The 15,953-nt window shown below is 36.6% G+C and overlaps 1 long non-coding RNA gene across 3 annotated transcripts in view; it reads right to left on the minus strand.

The window, feature by feature from the left end:
* Positions 1 to 15,953, minus strand: part of LOC136014314 (uncharacterized) — an 84,475-nt gene that overhangs the window by 53,384 nt on the left and 15,138 nt on the right. For all 3 annotated transcript variants that reach the window (XR_010612627.1, XR_010612625.1, XR_010612626.1), the window contains exon 2: positions 5,312 to 5,491. This is a non-coding gene — a long non-coding RNA (uncharacterized LOC136014314). The remainder of the gene's footprint in view (positions 1 to 5,311; positions 5,492 to 15,953) is intronic.

Raw genomic sequence — 15,953 nt, forward strand, 5'->3', positions numbered from 1 at the left:
TGTTTATAGAAATACTCTTGTGCAGTGCTTATACAAAAATGGCTATGTTTTCAATCCACTTCATAGTGTAATATAAATATGAATGCTTTTGAGCACATAACATTTGGAAAACTATGGTTGCTACAACAGGTAACTAATCAAACACAAGAAAAATAATCTCACCACAAAAATCTCAGATGAGTGAAATTTTCCCACAACTTGTTGCAAAATAGTACATAAAAAGGATGATTAAAGTAATATTCTTGATGAAAAGAAAAAATAAATTAAAAAAAAATCCTAAAATCTAGACTGGTCCATACGGGAAAATAAAAAATAAGGTGCTAGAGCTACAGTAACCCTCTCTCTACTGTAGCTAGAGCTGCAGTAACCCTCTGAAAACAAGCTCAACTGGCCTTTCTTTCATGGGCAAAAGTTTCTTGAAATCCACATGCTCTTGAAAGTTTATGCAAATCTTTTCATTAAAGAAGATCTACTGCACCTCCATAAAATGTAACATGAGAAACCATTTTATTTCTCTACGACTCAGAACCTTATTGTCCTCATGTCTTCCTAAAAGACAAGCTTTCATTTGTAATGTTCATTGCTGCTAGGTAATATGTGCTGGTAATTTTAGACTTTTTGCCAATAATACATCAAATGATAGGTCAGAGTTATATAACTCTAAATTTTAAAAAAAGTTTTGGTTTTGTTTTTGGGGTTTTGTAAAAATTAATTAAACCCTAATAAATTAAGATGTTATTTTTACCTAGTTCAATTTACTCAACATTCCATGGGTGAATCTAGTGGCCTCGGAATTTTAGATTCATAGAATCATAGAATAGTTAGGGTTGAAAAGGACCTTAAGATCATCAAGTTCCAACACCTCACACTAAACCATGTCACCCAAGACTCCGTCCAGCCTGGCCTTGAACACTGCCAGGGATGGAGCATTCACAACTTCCTTGGGCAGCCTGTTACAGTGCCTCACCAGCCTCACACTAAAGAACTTCTTCCTTATATCTAAGCTGAACTTCTCCTGTTTGCTAGTCCTTTCCAATTATTTAAATGCTTTTTTTTTTCTTTTCCTTTTGGAAAGCATAATTTATTCCAGCATATTTGCTGTTATAAATAATCACCTTCCCTCCTTCTGCTGGCCAGCTGCCAGGATGGAAGCCTGAAGGTGACAAACACTGTGTACCTTCCTCTGCCAACTTGGCAGGGGTGCGGCTGTGGGTTTATGACTATATTATAGTCTCCACGCAGCCTCCCTTCTCTTCTCTAGGCTGAACAGCCCCAACTTTCTCAGCCTATCTTCATACGGGAGGTGCTCCAGCCCCCTGATCATCCTCGTGGCCCTTCTCTGGACTTGCTCCAACAGCTCCGTGTCCTTCTTATGCTGAGGACACCAGAACTGTACAGTATTTTCTCTCCTTTGGATAGTTGAGATCAGGTGTGATGCTGTGATGATGAGCTTGTTTCAGAGAAAAAGGGTCAAGAATTACTCTTTCTCAGAATTCTTCTCTAGTCTTGGTCTGGAGATGTCATTAATGAGAATCGTATTAGTGTGCATTCCACTGTTTGCTTTCCCATCACATTTCCCAATTTATTGAAGGACACTAAAACTGCAAGAGACCCTTGTAGTCTCTCATGAAACTTAAAGTCAGTAAACTTAGATATCTAAGTATGTACTTTTTTGTTTGCTTTTAATGTAAGAGTCCTGTAGTCCAGGACTGGATAGACAGATGCATAACAGACAGGCAGGTGCATGGCCTCAGCACTATGCATCTACACTGCAGATTTACATTCCTGTGCTCAGCACTGGAAAATAATCAAGTAGCCCCATCTCTCTAACTATTAAGACATTTCCCATCTAGCTGAACCCATTTTAATAGTATTTATGTACAGCTGGCACTGGTGAACAAACCTAGGAGAGAACTCTGGCCAAGCACTGCATTGAAAAGTTTCTAGGGGGCTGATGTGCCTAGGAACTGGGTCTCCAAGGTACTAGGTCTCCAAGATACTGTCTCCAAGGTACTAGATCAGGTGAACAAAACAGATGGCAATTAAGAACCCTAGATACCCAAGATTTTTTTCTGAAATTGTACACCTCTAAAGGAAGGCCATGTGGGTACTTGAAAGTCTTCAACATACTGATTACGTTTAGTATCTTTGCCTTGCTATTGAGCATCCTGGAGCCAGTCCTGTGAATATGTACTCTGACAAAAATTTCATTCTAGCATACCCACTGGCTCTAGTGGCATCATTTGTTTGATCAATCATTCAGCCCAAGAGGAGGAAATTGCCAAATTAGTCCAAAATGGTAGCAGGAATAAGAAACGCATGTAGCAAGCAGATACAAGTAACAAGAGATAATTAGAAGAGGACATGTATAAACAGAATGTCTTCTTCATGCTTCATACGTAGAAACTTACGGGTTTAGGCCATTTGAATATCTTCTAGGAAGATTGTTATATAACTTCTGATAATTTTCTGCTGTTTTCTGCATAAGAAAAGTATGCAGTTTCAAGCATGTTAGATTTTCTCAGCTATTTTAAAGGCTGTATACATTTGCAAAATAATATTTGTTATAAAAGGAGAATAGTACATAACATACATGTTAATTGCAATCCAGAGTCTATATATTATTATTAAAAGTATTTCTTTTATATAAATAAAAAAAAGACGAGACAAAATTAGGATAACCTGTTGATTGTATTAAGTAGATTTATGGGTATTTTATATGCATTGTTCATCATTATCCAGAATTCGATTAAATTAAACTTGTATTCCAGATCCACTGTATAAAGAAAATATAGAATAATAAATGTTCCAGTATTTTCTGCATAAATAGGATATCATCACATATTTTTCAGAATATGTTCTCACAGAAGATAAAGGTGACTTTTCTGTTGATTTCCAAAGTTGTTTTATGCATAAATTATCATTGGATGGAATTAATTTGCCATTGTCTTTCAGGGAAAAACATCTTCAAAGTACCATGTAGAGCAGGTAGAGTTTATTTAGGCTAAAATGTAGAATTATTCCAGCATTCCTCCTAGGAAATTACTCTGTAGCCAGTCCAGACTGTAGAAACCTGGGGAGGACCCTGAGGAAGGTGGGGATGGTGAATGAAGGGTAGGTGGGTACAGAGTTAATGCACAGATTCGGGGGGTTTTCTTTTTTCCCCCTCAATCTCCTTTTAGGACAAAATAAATAAATAAATAAATGAGAGGTTATGTGGCAGTAATCGAAAGAAATTAATGTCAACAGCCTCTCTGTGGAATGCACTGGAGGCTCACAGACGTGAAGGAGAGAATGCTTTGGAGAGACACCTCCTCAGCAGTTGGGCCTTTTGAAAGGTATTTGCAGGATTAAGCCCAAAAGGATTTGTGTACCTGAAAAATATTGCTGTGAATATAGTGTATCGAGCAGGCCATAAACTTTTCTCACATTCATCTGAGGTTCCTATCGCCACCATGAGCTGGCAGCCTCCCAAGTATAATTGTTTAGACATTCAAAAGACACAGTTATGCAGATGTTGAGCAATTGCCGATAAATATCAGGTTAGCTTTAGAGGGAAAAATCCCAGTAGCCTAGCACACTATCTCCATAACACAAGACTAATTTTAACCTAGCAAGTTAAACATTTCCAGAGAAGACAAACAGTACAGAAACACAAAATGGGGTCAGAAGATTAAAATAACAATGCCAAACGCAAGTGCATGAAAGCCAGGACTTCAATAAATGGTTTGCTTCTGATTTTTTATAGTACAAGCTTCAGAGTAGCTACAAGTACCTTTGAGTTTAGTTTATCCTTTGGGCAACTATATCCTGTTTATGCTTATGATCAACTAAAATACAAGCAGTAATGTACATCGTTTACCTCTCACTTTACTTGCGGGAGACTAGCTGTTGTGGGCACAAACCACTACACTCTTATATGACTCTACTTGCTATAGGGTAAGCAGGCAAGCAGATATACTGTCCTCATCTCCGATACATCTCTGGTATCTTGTGTCCACTGAAGAAAAGCATGGACATCATGTAGAAAGGCAGTGCAAATAGAGAACCAGACTACTTATTTGCCTGTGTTGCTTCAAGTCAGGAGGCATGTGTTGTTCTGGCTTATTCAGGTGGAAAGGTTAATAAAGAAGGACCCTGTGCTGCATGAATACACAGGAAGAAAAGCAGAGGGATAGAGAAAAGAGGCACTAGCTCAGCACTGACAGAGTGCCGTCACTTAGACATATACAGGGTGGAGAATGAGGTGTCTAGTTGTGGATAGAAGATGCTGCTGGAGAGGCTACAGGTAACTAATAACAGGAATAGAAAGGTAAATCATATGTTTCATTCAGCAAAGAAGCATGGTTTCTGATGACCTGCTTCACACATCTTCAGTCTGTCCTGCACAGAAGGTAAAGTGCTGCAAGTGATTCCCTGTAATATTTCCTAAACATTCTGAAAAAAAGCCGTTTACACTTCAGCCCACACAGGAAACAGAGAAAACCTAGAAACTATTATTAGTGTTGTGTTTTTAATATACTAATGCAACAAGGACTGTTAATACTCACCGGCATCTGGAAAGGGACTATCACTACTCAGAAGGGATTACAACCTAGCAATATAATCTCTACAGTATGGTTGCTTAGACCTGAACACTATTCCTTCACCCAGACACTTTCAATTTCCCTCCCACAAACATCCATTTGTCCAAATCTACTTCCAAAATAGCTGGTTGTAATTCAGTTGCCAATTAATAGTCATATTGCTACCAATTGTAACCAATTGGTCAGGTCTAAAAAAGAACTTCATCGTATCACTGGTACCAAGGCTGATGCACAGGCTCCTGCCTTTAATAAATGAATGATGACTTTACCTAGTCTGCTTTTTCTCAAATCAAGATTTGTTTTACTGAAATTTATTTTAACCGTATGTCATTACTGAATATCGTAAAAAGAAGTAATAAAAAGATACAACGTTAGTTTCCCCTAAAATGATGTGAAAACACATTTTATTGCATTTATAATCTTTTTAAGCTATAACTTTATGATCAAACAGCTGTTGCAGGAACAAATTTTATCCTCATAATCTTAGCTGGTGATTTCTCTTAAAAATTGCTAATATCTTTTGTAATGCAAAATAATTTATTATACAAATAGCCACAAAATATAGATGTACTACTAAAACAAAAGGACAGTGCTGGCACAAGGACAAATGAATATAAACTGATTATGAATAAATTTAGGCTGGAAATCAGAAGACAGTTTCTAACCATCTGGGGACTGAGGTTCAAAAATAACCTTCTAAGGGGAAAAAAATAAATAAATCAAACCTGTAGTGGGGGCAAAGGAGCATTTAATTTCTGGAAGAATTTGATTCCTGCTGTCTCAGCAAATGTTGCTTTTGAAGGCATATGCTCTTCGGTGTTCTTGCTCAGTTTGGGAGGATCTTTGAATCAACTGCCTTTTGAATTTTCCTTCCTTCAAGTTACTCTGTCCTTGACACTGCAAATCTGTAAATGAGAACAGCATCCTTTAATGTCTATTTTAACACTTTCAGAAGACTTTTGAGTTTTTAATATTTTGTCATGAAGAACTGGGGATCTCTTCCAAAACCCCCATGACGTTTTTGAGAACTCCACATGGGGGAAATGATGTTTCACACCTGAGATAGGTTTGTTCTTAAAACTCCTGCTCTTCACTGCCTGTTCTAGATCATTCCCAGCAGTTTACGTATCTTTTTATCTCAGTGAAAGCTTCTACATTTATGAAAGGGGATTTTGGTCCTGAACAGAAGATTTAATTCATGTTGTTGACTTTTCTCATGGTCTCCTTTGTGTGGACTACTCTAGCCAAAGACTAAAATTCTGAGATAGAACAGTGTAGATAATTTCAGTGTAATTTGTTAGATACTTTTTTAAATGAGCAACTTCTTTCTACATGTAAGCAAGCCTTCCCTTCAGCCCATTGTTTCCCTATGTCAGCCTATACTCACAAAGCATTTGAATTTCTTACAGCATCTTCCTGTTCATCCTAATAAGAGAAAAAGACTGTACTCATGCTACTTGTGACATCATTGTCATTCCCCTTCACTTCACTTGTTTTTTTTTTTTAATTTTTTTTTTCTTTTTTTGTATTTTTCCTCATTCCATTGTGCTATGTATCTCCTTCAAGGACCACAGCATGTTTTCCTGGTTGTTATTGACAGCATGTCAGGTCTCTGAATGCATTTCCTATTTACCTTCTATTCCTGCACCAAAAGATAGTTAATTTTTAATGAGAAAGTCTTTGAACAGCACTCTTTATCATTATGAAAAATGACTGTACTGTTTTCTCTTCTTAGTTTGTACTCCTTAGAATATATATTCCTAGAAAATTTATTAAGTCTTTCTGATCATAGGCCTGTGTTGCCTCTCATGCAGAGTCAGAAAATCAAACAGCTCACACATTCATAAGACATCTGGTTAGAAGAGGCTGTAATTTCCACAGGCTACAGACCTGCTGAAGATGTACTAATGCTGTTGCTGGCCAAGTGTTATGTTAAAGTTCCTTTGAAGCCACTCAGCTCAGTCTTCTCTGCAAAGATTTGAAAACATTGTAAGCACTTAGAGTTTGTAATTTCCCTTCATCTCTCCCTTTATTCAAAGCTTTCCACAACCTCCTCCTGTACAGGCATACACGCATGCATACATAAAAGTTCCCATGCAAAATCTGTTGCTGTAGTTTAGTCACCTTGCTCACTTTGGACACATTAATTCAGGAATAATGAGATACTGTGAACAAGAGTTTCATACGTAGATTACTGGTGATGATATTAACATATCAGCAAAACCCACTTCTCCCTGTTCTGCTACAGACTTTATTATGACCCTCGTCAAGCCAGCACTTCAGTTCTTCCAATAAAATGTTCTCCATAAAGGCATATGAAAAATAAATTCACCATTGATTGGTTGGTGCTCAGGTGTTATGCAGACAGAGAAGCACAAACCTTCCAATATAGTCTTTCTCTGAAACAGAAAATTCTGGTTATTTTCCTAGATTGTGGTTAGACAATCAGCAGAGTTTTTTGAATGCTTACTTCAAATTATTTGAACTTTTTTTTTTCCTGGCTCTATTAATATTATGGGGAAACCCGTAGATTTTTTTTTGTCTGAAATTCAACTTTTTGAAGAGACAAAAAGCATATTAGAGCTTGTCCCTGTCTTTGCAGCCATTCTGAATGCAAACTTCCTATAGTCCATGGCATCTAAGGCCAGTTATTTGATGATATCTGTTTGCATAAATTTGGCTATTATTTCAAAATAGGCAAGTTTTACCCTTCCTTCAAAAACTAACTTCACCTGTAAATAGAAATATTTGCAGATTTTTAATGCATAAAGATACCAAACAGAACATCCTTAGGGGGTTTCTGAAACAGAAGAAAGTTTAGGTTATTTATTTTACAAAATAAATTGCTGTTCACACATGGTAGAGAAGATATTCTACTTCAGCTTCAAAATAATCTTGCTGAATTCATTAAAGAAACATTGCAACATCGTGGTTTGAAAGCTCTGTAGACTCTATGACAGTGTAGCTAGTTCAGCATTATTAGAGCACCACCAGATGTAATGCATAGTAATCTTATTACGCATTGACAGCTTACACCCTAATGGCTCTGATGGAGCTGTTATGATGTATTGCATCATACCCTAATAGGGATATAGTGCTAAAACCAGCTGTATCTTGACAAACTCCACACAAACTAGATCTGAAGGATCTATGGCTCTGCATGTCGATGGTGAGTATAAGCTAAAAAAGTTTACATAAAATGAAAAATTAAGTGCTCAGGAGAGGTTCACTTTAGTAATGATAATATTTTGCTCTTATCTAGACTCTTCTGTGTAAAGATCTTGAAAGACTTTGATTAATTGAACCTTACCAATACCTCTGCAAGCTTGGAAATGTTTTAATATCCCCCATTTCACACTGAGGCACAGAAATGTTCTGTAACTTGTCAAGGTCACCCTGCAAGCCTGTGACTGGGAACTTGGTGCATCTTGCTTCAGCCCTAAGCCTCAGGCAGAGAGTTCATCTTCTGCTATTGTTTAGAAATATCAAAAAACTTGAATTGCACACAGTTATCATGTCATTCAAAGACCATTTAGTAATGCAAATTCATACTAATTCTAGTGCTAATTCTTCAGCACTAGTAGAGGATAAAACTGATGCCTTTGCCCTTGCCTTTCCTTGATTCCATTCATTAAACTTAGACTGGTGATATTATTTGCATATAATTTTTGGAATTTAATTTTGAGTCAGGGAGAGAGCAAAAGAGAGATTTTATATTCTCTTGCAGGTTGGTTCAGAGGTGTCACAAGACTGTGTTTTTACATAATTTAATGAAGTCATTGTGACTGTACAAAGGACTGCAGGAGCATAAAATATAAAAAGAGAGAGACAGTTAAGGTGCAGAGTAAAATGAGATTCTTGTACAATCTTTTACTTTTCCCATGGGGAGCTGAAGTTTTGAGCCTCTAAGCTTAAAACAAGTGCAATATTTTAGTATAAATTAATATTAAACCTGAATGGAAGCTTCTGGTCAAATAGAAAAGTGAGTAAGAGGTACACTGTACTTGCTCTTTGCTAGTGCTGTTATACAGATGCAGGGTAGAAACAGGCAAATATTTTCACTGTAGTTGGTGGAGAATGCAACCAAGAGATCTGTGCAATACCCTAATTTCCTTCTCGCCATGCTATCTTTCAGCATAAAATTTGATGCAGTAACTCAAACAATCCGTGTGCCAACATTCTTCAGAAGCATGCCTGGATGTAAAGTATACTCTTAGTTTTCCCAATCAAAGCACAAGCCACCAAATACTGCCTTCCACCAAGACAAGTTAGACAGAGGAAAAAGATTCCACCTGCCTTCCTCCAAGATTCTTGGTAGGCAGTCTTACGTTGTCTTTATTCACACATAATTATGACAGGAACAAGAGTGAAAGACAGATACCTGAGAGATGACTGCTAATATTTTAAAAGACATTGGCAAGTGTTTAGAGCAAAGACCCTATAGCTTGTCTTTTTCATGTCATTATACTAAACTGTAATTGATACTGTAACTTATGAGAGGCTTACAAAGTCACGTAATATCAAAACCTAATGAGCAGTTTAATACAGGTGTTCTAGAAGGTGCAAACACACTTGTCAGATCACATCCACAAGAGCTGCTTAATGGTCAGTACAGTAGCAGCAAAAAGGCACAGCCTAAGGGGATGAGAGACTTAATGACAGTTAATAACATTTCATGCAGCATATACATGTATACTTTCACAAGAGAACTGCAAAAGGATAAAAAGATAATAGATATCCCAGTGGCTGTTTTATACTGGGCTCTCAATTTAATCTAGTCTGCTTATTAGAGGAGAGGAAATAGTTCAGAACATATAATTTATTCAACAAATTTCTTCTCTAATCCAAAGGAAAATTTTCTCTGATTTGTTTAGTATTCCAAATTATTACAAAATATTTTCTGCACACAATGCTGGGTCTGAAACGACTTCTGAGATTTGCTGTGTAAGTATTCAAATAATATTGGGAAGGGGAAGGGAGGAAAAAGAGAGGGAGAGAAAGAGATCTGTGCTGCAGTGAATGTCAATTGAAAAATCAAGTACCTGATTTAAATTTAGCAATCCATTGAGTCATACTGAAATTTAATATTACTACCTACTGATTATTCAAGAGTGCAAGATAACAAAGTAAATTTACCTGCATATTACTATTAATACAGTGAGTGCTTTGTATCTATAAGCCTAATTATTGTTATGTGGTTTATGTGAGCATTATTTTCTATCAAATCTAAATACATATATAATAGGGTTTTTTAAACTATTAATTTATTTTATAGGAATGTTTTTCAGCATTCCCTTAGGAGACTGAAGGACAGAGCTTTAACATGTTCCTAATTTTATTTCTACTCCAAACAGCACAGAAGCACTTGCTCATCTTTAAGACCATATATAAGAACCACTGATTTAATTGCATTATGTGTTGTAAATAAAAGTGGGTTTTTTTTAGGAAAGAGAAAATTATATTTAGTCTTTTTTTCCACAGTTGCACTGTAAATTGGAATATTTTGACTATTTTTAACTCTCCATGTAGAATATTTTTCACAGGTTATTCAGCTAAGCATAGCCATAGCCACTGAGTAATTTAGATGTTATCATTATCAGAAGTGTTTAAAGGTATTATTAGAATAGTACAACTGTCTCTAACTAAACCGCCTGATAACGTATCCACACCAATCTGGTTTAAAGAACACATTAGGCATTCACTAAAAGAAACCACTTACAAAATTCTTTGGCCAAATAAAAGCAAGGATAAGTAAGAAATGCCCTTCAGGAACAGGCTAGTGCGCATCCAACCTAATATACTGCCTCCAGTAAGAGAGGCAGAAGGACAGCATATAAACTTGGCTGCTTTCTGGAGTCCATTCCCTTCATACATGTCCTTGGTGTCCAGAATGGTTTTATTGTCAGTGAGTACATGCCTGCATAGTATTAAAAGGACTAAAGGGCACCTTTGTGAGAGTGTTAGCCATGACTTTGTTTAACCACTTTCTGAACCTCTCAGTAGTAGCTTCCTCCACCCTCTCCAGTGACCCTTGATTCCAGAAGTTCCTTATGTTAAGAAGTATGCTCACCAGCTTTCAACAAAACCCTTAAAGGTTTCAAGTTCCTATAGGTCTAACGTTTTGGAACTCTGTGAATGACCACTCTGTATCTGGTTTAGCTATTCCTTACAAAATTTCATGAAACTCAGTCATATCCTCTTCTCAAAACAGAAGAGTCACAGCCTTTTATAGACTCCGCCACATTATCTTGAACATTTTACTTGATTTTCTCCATACTTCTTTGGATTCTGCTACACCCTTCCTGAGATAGGGAGACCAAACTGCATGTGAAACTCAGGATATTGGCAAGCTAATTTTTGGAGTGGTGTCTTGTCCTCTCATCTCAGGTGTTCTCTGTTCCTAAGAATAATCTAGCAAATTTTGCTAAACGAGCCGAATATTTTGGTGGCCTTTTGTCTGCCACTTAACACTGAGCCATTGACTTCAGAGAAATGTCGGAGGTCCCTTTCTGAATTTTAAATGCCAGTTCTGAGTTCAGTATCATGTCAAAGTTGTTTATATTATTTTATCCTAAATGTGTTAACTCACACTGAACTTGACCTGCTGACTTTTGGTCTGCTTGATTTTATGGTGTACTTTTGGAGAACTTTGCCATTGAAGGCATTGGCATTGAAGAAAAATGACATTGATGGGAACAGAAAATTTGTTATTATCCACAGACTTGCAGATTTCACTGTCCATTGCCCTCTCCAGACCGCAGATGAAGACGCTGATTAAAACTGGTCCCAGTAGTAATCTCCATTCTGAAAGATTGACATTATTAGGTCCTATCCATTGATTTCTCTCCTTTAAAAAGCTCTCATCCAATCCCATGGCAACATAATTTCTTAAATAACCCTTTGGTGGGGAACCTGACAAAAGACACGTTAGAAAACAAAGTCTGTTTTAATCCATTTAATCCCATTTATCCACATTATTATTGAAAACATCACTAAACTCAAGAATACACATGACCTTCTAAACAGGTTGGTTTTATTCCTATACATACACACCATCTTAATGGAAATGGAAATCAGGCTTACTAATTTGTCATCCCCAAGATCATCTTTAAAGCCCTTCTGACAGATGGCAGATACAACAGCTGTCCTAGTCCTCCAGCTCCACGTCCATTTGCAATGACATTTTACATCCCTTAGCCAGAAGTTTAGAAATTTCATATTCAGAATGCTTGGTTTTATGCCATCTGGTCCTGGTGACCTTCCTAACCTGCCTGGCTGGTCTTAATACTTCCTGTGTATTTACTTCAAACTGATCCATACCATCTAGACTATCTGCCTCAGCAATGCATCAGGTACAGGAGTCACAGAACTAAATGCCAGTGCAAAGATTTCACGGAGTTTTCTGCTGTGTCTTCATCAACCCTGCATGTCCCTTCTATGTCCTTGCCATGAAGCAGTAAAGACATTGACAATCCTCACATGAATTATCCATCTTTGTCAAGCTTTGGTATGAAAGTTATTTGTCCATATTGTTAAGTGAATTAAGTTTTAGATTTTGTGAACATAACCCTAATACATAAGCGTGATGTGGTATTAGTACTAAACACAAACATAATGTTCCAGGGTATGTCCATAGTTTTCTGTTAGGTACTATTTTCACAATCTGCATAACTTGCAAATATTTAGACTTTGACATCCTTCAGAAAAGCATGGAGCACAGACTGAGATCGCACACTGCAAAACATGCAAAGTTTGCTTACATAAAAGGTTTATCCAAATCAAAGGACAAATATGTAATAGAATAACATATTACCACTTAAACCAAGATTACAGCAACTTCTCCCCCTTCTTGAGGGCCTTGGAAAAATTAAGTCCTTACTTTTGGATAGTAAGTTTTCCAAAATATTAACAGCCACACTAACACCAGAGTTTGTGTGCTGCTACACATGTGCTGTTCCTACAAAGTTTTTCAGTTTTTTCAGTTTTTCTTTCATGCAGGCTAAATTTTAGGAAAATTATGAGATATACAGAAGTGTAAATCAAAAGCATTCACTACCCAAAGGAGAGAGAGATTATCAACTGCCTTTGGTAATTGAAGTGATAAGAGAAAAATCTATGTTATTGTACTAGAACTACTTAAGCGATAAAAAGAAGATTTTACTCTTACACAACGCTTTTCAGTTTTAAAACATTTACAAATACAAGGCTATAACAACTCCAAATGTTATCTACCTTTGTACAGCGAATAGTATAAGGCTTATATGTCTCTTATTCTCTACTTCAGTCTCTATTTTAGAGACATAAGAGTGTTTGGGGAGTGGGAAAGTCAGAAAATCTTTACTTCAAAGGGTGTTTGAATTAGAATTTGGGAGCCTTATTTCCCTCAGCTTCACTCTGATCATAACAACCTCTTATAAGTTTGGCTCAAAAGTTTGCAGATCTGAGTTATTTTGTTCAGGGAAGAAAAGGTTTCTCTCCAAGGATAACCACTTTTTTATATACCAAAAAGAGGTTATTATTGATTTATTTATTATGAAGGTTCATCAATCCCAGTACATGGTAACCCAGTTAATTTTTAAAGCAGAATTGCCAGTTACATGTTCAAACGTGGATATATATCAAGGAAGAAATACCCATTGTCTCATGGCTCCCAGTGAGAGTGAGAACAACCTTCAGAATTATGTCAAAAAAGAAAACGAATAACTAGTTGCAGTCAAAAATCTTTACTTCTGCAAAATATTTTTATATAACTTCAATACAGCAGTAAGCACTAGAAAATGCTTATAAGAAAACAATTAGATTCTTCTGACTTGATGTATGGTATGACTTCTAATATCCTCCACATTTCCAGCTATTAGCCTTTCAGATATAAGCAGTTCTAACAGATTCAGTTGATGTCTGAAGGACAACACTGCTTCTCAAAGGGTGCAAAGTTCCACCCTTCCTAATATTTCTTAAGAAGTTTGTTCTTAAAGGATATGCAGAGATTTTTTTATTAGTATACTGGTATTACTTAAAGGTAGCGCGCTAAAAGTAACCTTGGCCATCATCACTACTTAACTGAAAAGACAGAAATCACACTACTTTTATAACAGTCCATTAATTCACATCTGCGCAAATAACTGGCTGGAGTGAAATACTGAGATAATATTTTGTATAGCTCTATTAAACTCCCTTCTCTAAGTTCAGCTTAACTCTTTACTGGAGCAGAGAATGCTTTTGTCTTTTCTGAGACATTAAACATAATTAAGATTTATACAGCAACTTAAACCCTGAAATTAGGTACTAACTACATTTCACACACCAAAGTGCAATTTCTATACTAATCTAAAGAGTGCCTGGATTACAGACAGAAAGCTTGAATAAAGATATTAAGTATTAAATCTAGTGATAATTCTTCCTCAGTTTTCACATTGTTATACATCTATTTATTTGTGAGGCTTTTACATAACACCTTCACGTTTAGTCTTTAGCAAACATATCAATACATTTGCCTTTGAGTTCTATTCAAAGGCAATTTCACATTCTTTGCAGTACACCTAGACTCTTTAATGATGTGAGAAAATTACAGCATCGGTTCTTTATGAAAGTTAGTTATGAACTCCTCAAACAAAACAAACTTGAGATCTGTGCCCTTAACAGTCTTTGAATACACAGGTCCCATCCCAGTGTAGATGGTGTTTTTAACCAAATATAAATACCATTGCTTTTATCCAAGATGGTGTAGACATAGTTTGAGCATATAAAATAATCATCCCTGGAATTCTCTAAGACTATCACTGTGAATGTAATTTTTCCCACTAACCTATTTAAAATATATATATCATCTTACTTCAGTGACTTCTCAGTCTTTCCACTCCCAATATCTGAGATAAAATGTCAGCCAGTAGGTCTGTTAAGCTCTTTAGCCTCTTGAAATAGTGGACTCTGACCTGCTAATTAAGGCCATAAAATGTAGTGAGAAAAGTTTCCCTGACAAACAAATTTGAAATACTATACAAAGCTGGAACAAGTGCAGGAGAACTCTTTAATAGGGGGGACTTAGCTCTTGCTCATGTCTTTCAAATATCTTTAACCTCAACTCTAACATTTGAAATAGTCCCAACTTGAACCCTTACCATCTGATTTCTCAGATTATGAGAACTGAGTAATTTGTCAATATACTGCACATGAATTGCAACAATGAAAATGTAGTTGTACCCAAAATGAATTATATCATGTAACACACAGACCACAAATGGTGGAGGTATATTAAACAAACACAAATCCCACATGAATGGGAGGACTCCAGTACAATGTGTTGACATTACCCAGGTGAAATCAGTTTTGTTTAACTTGACTTTGTGAACGAGAAGGAAAGAAATCACATTTGGAGAATGGGAAATAGAGTAAAATAAAATCAGTTAATCCTAGATTTAGAACAGAGTTATAGTAATTTAAGCAGAATCCAAAGGATTTCCCATAAAACAGAGAACAAAGAAGGAAAACAGAACAGAAAGAAATGGAACTTGTTTTCTGAGAATAACAAAAAAAAGAGGAAAAAAGAAACTGATTTCACAAGGTAAAACAAGAGTATCTGTGGTTCAGAGGAGAAACAAGTGGGACAGGGAAGATCCTAACATACATTGGGCATTTGGTGCAGACAAAGCACTCATCCAAACCAGAACCTTGTCAGCAGCAATGACCATCGACAGATGCAAAGGATATCACAGAATCATAAAATGGTAGCAAAGGACCTTAAGATCATCTAGTTCCAACCCTTCCGCCATAGGCAGGGATGCCTCGTGCTAGACCATATTGCCCAAGGCTCATCCAGCCTGGCCTTGAACACTGCCAAGGATGGAGCATTCACCTCTTCTTTAGGCAACCTATTTCAGTGCCTCACCACCTTCACAGTAAGCTGTGAAGCACAACAACATGATGCATTATACTTTCCCAGCTATTTTCAGCTCAGGGGATTTCCTGATTCTGATGTAGTTTGTCTGTTTAACGACACTCAATACGTCTCTCTTTCGACTACTTGTCCAGTCTCTCCTGTGACACATGCGAGATTTCTGTACTCCTAACACCTTTTGGAAAGGAATTCTATAGTGCTGTTTGCTTCTGATAGTTGTGATCTTGTCCCCTAACAACTTCGTTTTACAGTCTTTTTTTCTTAAATTGGACAAAATGGAGGTGCAGAAGGTTAGAAACCTCAAAAATTATTTCTTTTCTATTCTGCTTTTTTCACCAACATTAAAAAATAGAATACTGCTATATAAAGAGTACAAGTTTATCACAAAACAGAAAAGTTTTCACAGCATTAGGATCCCACAGATGAGAAAAGCACAGCACCAGATTTGGACCTCAATGTGCTATAAGTATCAT

Source organism: Lathamus discolor, chromosome 5, assembly GCF_037157495.1.
Source record: "Lathamus discolor isolate bLatDis1 chromosome 5, bLatDis1.hap1, whole genome shotgun sequence".
Lineage (NCBI taxonomy): Eukaryota > Metazoa > Chordata > Aves > Psittaciformes > Psittacidae > Lathamus > Lathamus discolor.